The sequence below is a fragment of the Esox lucius genome, chromosome 9, assembly GCF_011004845.1.
Source record: "Esox lucius isolate fEsoLuc1 chromosome 9, fEsoLuc1.pri, whole genome shotgun sequence".
NCBI classification, from domain to species: domain Eukaryota; kingdom Metazoa; phylum Chordata; class Actinopteri; order Esociformes; family Esocidae; genus Esox; species Esox lucius.
The window spans coordinates 13,392,548-13,398,872 of NC_047577.1; positions in this window are offsets into that span (position 1 = coordinate 13,392,548).

Consider the following 6,325-nt stretch of genomic DNA (forward strand, 5'->3'; position numbering starts at 1 on the left):
AGCAAGAGAGAGAGAGAACGAGAGAGAAAGGGAGCAAAACAAAGTGAGAAAGCAGAGGAAGGGAGACCTTGCTCTGAGGCTGGAATTCAGAGGAGAGCCTCGGAGCTGCACTGGGAGACCAAGAGAGAGCGAGAGAAAGGGGGCAGCCCAGTGTTGAGTGCTGTTGTGTTTGCTTAGTCTCCTTCAAAGGCCGAGCTTAATTATTTTACCATGCTAAAACTGACTGAGTGACTGACTGTCTGACCGACTGGCTAACTGACTGGCTGTCTGACTAACTGACCGAGTGACTGACCAACCGACTGGCCAACTGACTGTCTGACCGGCTGACCAACGGACCGACTGCATGATTCATGACCCACTCCAGGTCTCTGTCTCTTAACCAAATGTTCTCTCTTTCACTCTCCACCTCTCTCTTGACTTCTCCACCTCTCTTTTGACTTATCTGTCTCTCAACTACTTTGGTGAGGATGCAGTTCAGCTCTCATGGAATCACCTCTGAAGAATCAGCCTCAACACTGTTTCGAGGAGTTCAAATACGGTTATTTCTAATTTAATGAATTGAATCTAATCTAACCCCAAGCTTAACCGCAACCAAGCTGCTAAGCTCTTGCCATACATGTTAATACATGTTTCACTTTCTGGGTATGTTTTGTGGTGATCCCAGGGCCTTTTAAAACAACTTTCTCGGCTGTATGGCTAAAGTAGGCTGCCAAATTTCGTAATTTTGGGTTCCTGAATCCCAGGCTATTGTCCTGGCCGCGTGACAGTTTTTGACAAGCTTCTTTTGCCACAGGCACATACCATCATGCCAAATGTGTCATTACATTTGAATGTGTTTTATATTGAATAGCCTCGCTGAAAGACGGCTAACACGGCTGGGAGATTAACCTAAAGTGAGGACGCTATGATGCACGTAACATGCCCAGAAAAACGTTCTGTTTGTATAATGTGGCAGTGATGCACGTATCAGGGCTTGAACAACAGTAAGTCATTAAACTGTGATTAAAATGAGTTTAGTTTTTTGCTGTAGAGTTACAGGACTGTTGGATGGCAATAGCCCAAGCTCATTATTTCACTTCAAGTATTGTGCAGTAGAAAGGCTCTGACAGAATTGACAATTTTGACATGCTTCTGATCTCCCTCTTTTGTGACATCACATTTGCGTTCATGGTCTTGCCTCATTCCACGGCAGGTTCAGGAGAGTTGAAGTTTAAGCCGTGTCCTCTTGGCTAGCCATACTCTCATGCATTTCTAACCCACTGTCCCACTTTACATGTTTGGGGCCCCTCACTGGCCCATTTTTATTGGGGCCCCATTCTGGCCCATTATTCTTAGGGCCCCACTCTGGCCTATTTCTACTCTTGGGGCTGTACACAGGACCATTGTTTTCCCAGAAGCCTCCTGTTGCTAGACAGATGATGATAACTGTTAATCCAAATATAAAAATGAAAACCACTAAAATCTGTATCGGTCCATACAGCTTTTACCTGAAATGCCAGATTGCTAGTCCACCCCTGTGCGCTCTGCATACAGCACATCTACACTCACGGTCTAAACTGACTGCAGTGTAAAACCACAGATGGACAAGCATCACTGACCCAGGACCAGTTCATAATTATAATCCTGTGAGAGCCATACAGATGACGGCCTCCCCAGAACCTTCACTACCGCACACTGTTGCTTTTTACCCAGAAACCACGTCCAAGAGTCAAAACGAATTAGGGGAACGTTTTGGGCTTAGTGGGGATCAACTGGCTGAGAACTAATTATAATGTTCCAACACCCCCAATCAGTCGCTGCCCTGTTTGAGACATTGCCCCTCTTAGGGAGTTTTTCCTAGACACTGCATCAACACCGTTGTTGCTTGCTCCTTGGGGTTTCAGACTGGGTGTTTTTTGTAAAAGCACTGGGTGACAACAGCTGATGGAAAAAGGGCTTTATTGTTTGATTGAAATTTGATGGATGCGCCATGGAAACAGAACTCACTTTCCGTGCCTGTTCCGTCCCTGTCCTCCTCCCTCTCTGTCTTCCCCTCCGGATGGTCCCCCCACACAGCCTGGGGAACCAATCACGCCGCGTGTGACCAGGGCCCGTTTGGACCGTGACGTGCGGTTTGACCTCCGGCTTTGAACGACCTTGGCTCACAGCACGACCGCTGCCTAGGTGGGGGACGGTGGGATACGACCAGGAAAGTTCAGGGACCACCAAGGCCTCAGGGAACCTGGAACTTGTGCTCCGCCCTTAAACTCTCAATTGGCCTTGTTCAAGGCTTGTGATAAAGTAATGGGTAAAGACTGAAGCAAGTTATACACTCTGTAATAAGACGTAGACAGACAAAGGCAAGGTGCTGTGTGTATCAAGTTGTGATAACTCTGTATGGTGGTCTGTATATAATTTCCAAATATGGCCCTCCCTATCGCCATGGTTCAACTCACCATGGAATCCCAATGGAATGTTCTAGCACCAGGTCACAACAACACATTAAAAAACACTATCTTCTTTTGTAGTTTGTCTAAGTCTTCCTTTCATCTAGAGAACAAGGGTTATTAGTGAATTTTAGTTGACAGGATACGGTTCATCCTCTTTAAAAGGTACACAAACAAATCAAGTCTTCTTTTAGCGTGAGAAGACACTCAGGACAGAATTCTTCCTGGCTGGGAGGAATGCTTTTAACAATTTGCTGTCGGACACATTGGAACACGAGACCTCCATAGATTGGCACATTCCAGGGGGGCATTTTTGTCGCTCTTCAGACCTCAGTCAACGGCACTATCTCATTCTTGCCCTTCCACGTGCCCCCCACACCCCCCCCCCCATGTCCCTTCCCCGCCCAGGGTCCCGGGCTCTACGGCCCAGTTTGGGAGCCGGCCGAGGCGTCGATGTGTTAATCGCCTAAGAATGCACACTGACGGGCACCCAAACACAAACAGAGACAGGCACACACACACACACACATGGACACACACTTCACCCCCTGCCTTGGACGTCAGACCTCTTCCCAGAGTTGTTCAACCCTACATTTAGGGGCACTGGCCTGCGAAGCGATGGGTAATTCCTGTCAGAATGCTCATATCAATGTATTGTCGAATACTGTTACTAATGTCAGGTCTCAATCAGTCCTACACATGTGGACATGACATGTAATTAGGCACATCTCCACTTCCTAGTGCCTAACATTTCTTGTTGGTTAACACTTCACTTGTGAAGTCTTTATCCGTGCAGGTTCAGGCAAAGTGCTGCTGGAGGTCAAATGACCCCCACACCCCTGATCCTTTTTCCTCCCTGAGCTTTGGGACTGAAGGGATGGGAATGATTTGGGATTCACCTTGTATGTTTCAATGGCCAATTCAATGTTGGTCATGTGACAGCAGTAAATCTGGAATGTTACAATTCCGTCGTGCCTTGGGAATCATCACATGCTTTTACGTAAATACTGTGTTGCGGTTATGGCAGATTTACAGTATTCTGTTGTGCTTTGGGAATCCTCCTGACCTCTTCGGTAACATTATTTGGACATCTGTGATTCCTCTCTCCTTTCCTCGAGATGTATTTTCTCCAGGAGCTGACAGGGCACGTAACCCAATCACACACAACCTCCAACATCGTCTGGGAGTGCCTTAGACAGTCTGGCTGTGCCCGTGCGTGTGCATTTGGCGTTCTGCGCACTTGCACATACGTGCACGGTTGTGCGCGTGTCTGTGTGCATGTGCATCTGTATCTGAGGTCTGTGAGCGCGTGTGATTTGCCGTGTACATAAACTAACAGGGTGGTCAGTTCAGGAGGCTGGAGAAAATGGAACAGGCTGTCATCACAGCTACGTCAACCATCTCTCATCTCTTTCCCTCCATCTCTCTCTCACTCTCCATCTCTCTCCATCAGTCTCTCCATCTCTCCCCCTTACAGTCTGGATAACAGCGGGCGGGGGGGGGGGGCGGGGGGGATTCCACATGGCACATTATCAGTGCGTTGAAAGCACCTGACTGCTATGTGACAGTCTGTCACAGTGTGACTCACTGACAGTTCCCCTTCAGAGGGGGGCAGGTAGGGGTTTCGGTGAGGTGGGTGGGGGGTAGCGAGGTCAGAGGGATCCATTTGATACGGGTTTTCACTGGTCACCCTGACAGGAGCTGTCGTTGGAGTGGAGGGAGGGAGAGGCGAATGGCGGGGGGGGGGGGCGGAGCGGGGCGCTTATCGATCAAACACCCGTCCCTATCTGCCGCCCTGTCCGTCAAATCCCGGGGGGTCGTGTTTGGATAGGACGCAGGGGTGGTTCTGGACTGTGTGTGTGTGCGTGTCTACGTCTGTGTGTGTGTGTGTGTGTGTCTTCACAACACCTCTGCTGTCTGGTGTGCGTGGTCAGGACACGGCACCTTGGTTCATGTTACCATGGTCTAACGGCCCAGGGGGCAGGGGGGTGGGGACGCAGGGGAACATCAGAGGGAACAAATTAAACTGGAGGGACCTTTAACATCGGCTAGTTGCACTTATGACCTCAGTATAAGGACTTCATGTAGACATCCCCACACAGATGTATTAGTCAACATAAAGCAATCTGCTTTTTCAAGTCAACTAGAGATCATATATATATGATCTCTAGAGTGGATATACAGTGGATATAAAAAGTCTACACACCCCTGTTAAATGCTATGTTCTTGTGATGTAAAAGAATGAGACAAAGAAAGTCATGTCAGAACGTAACCTATAATGTGAACAATTCAATTGAAAAACCAACTGAAACTGTTGAGGGTGAAAAAAATAAAATAAAAAACTCAAAATAACCAGGTTGCACACCCTTAAACTAATACTTTTTCGAAGAACCTCTTGATTTTATTGCAGCACTCAGTATTTTGGGGTAGGAGTCTATTAGCATGGCACATCTTGACATGGCAATATTTGCCCACTCTTCTTTGCAAAAGCACACCAAATCTGTCAGAATGCACAGCCCTCTTCAGATCACCCCACAGATGTTCAATTGGATTCAGGTCTGGGCACTGGCTGGGCCATTCCAAAACGCTAATCTTCTTCTGGTGAAGCCATGCTTTTGTGGATTTGGATGTGTGATTTGGGTCATTGTCATGCTGAAAGGTGAACTTCCTCTTCATCTTCATCTTTCTAATGGATGCCTGAAGGTTTTGTGCCAAATTTGCCTGGTATTTGGAACTGTTCATAATTCCCTCCACCCTGACTAAGGCCCCGGTTCCAGCTGAAGAAAAACAGCCCCAAAGCATGATGCTGCCAACACCATGCTTCACTTTGGGTATGGTGTTCATTGGGTGATGTGCAGTGTTGTTTGTGTGCCAAACAAACCTTTTGGAATTATAGCTAAAAAGTTCAACCTTGGTTTCATCAGACCATAACACATTTTCACACATGCTTTTGGGAGACTTGATATTTGTTTTTGCAAACTTCAGCTGGGCTTAGATGTTTTTCTTTGTAAGAAAAGGCTTCTGTCTTGCCACCCTACCCCATAGCCCATTCATATGAAGAATACAGGAGATTGTTGTCACATCTAGCACACAGCCAGCACATGCCTGAAATGTCTGCAGTTCCTTTAATGTTGCTGTAGGCCTCTTGGAAGCCTCCCTGACCATCATCATCTTTTCATAATTTTTTTAGGCACGTCCAGTTCTTGGTAGTGTCTCTGTTGTGCCATATTTTCTCCACTTGATGATGACTGTCTTCATTGTGTTCCATGGTATATCTAATGCTTTGGAAATTATTTTATACCCTTTTCCTGACTGATATCTTTCAACAATGAGATCCCTCTGATGCTTTGGAAGCTCTCTGCGGACCATGGCTTTTTTCTGATATGCAACTAAGAAAATGTCAGAAAAATCCTACTAGAACAGCTGAACTTTATTTGTGATTATTTGTGACACTTTAAATGTTGGCAGGTGTGTATGACTTCTATTTAACATGAGTTTGAATGTGATTGGTTAATTCTGAACACAGCCACATCCCCAATTATAAGAGTGTGTTATGCAACCAGTTTATTGTAAGGTTTTTATTTTTTATTTTTGTTATTGTTCATATTATATGTCACATTAAAAGTGGAGAAAGTTCTGACATGATTTATCTTCATCTCATTCTTTTACATCACAAAAACCTGGCATCTTTACAGGGGTGTGTCGACTTTTTATATCCACTGTATATAGTATATATATTTATATATCCCAGATGGTGGCATATGAAAACATCAGTATAAAGGGATCATGTCAATTATTATATTGATTGATTATAGGTATATTTCTTAGCTTAAGTCTATTATATTATACCATTATATTACTTCAATCTAATTAGTAACACCAGGAACAATATATATATA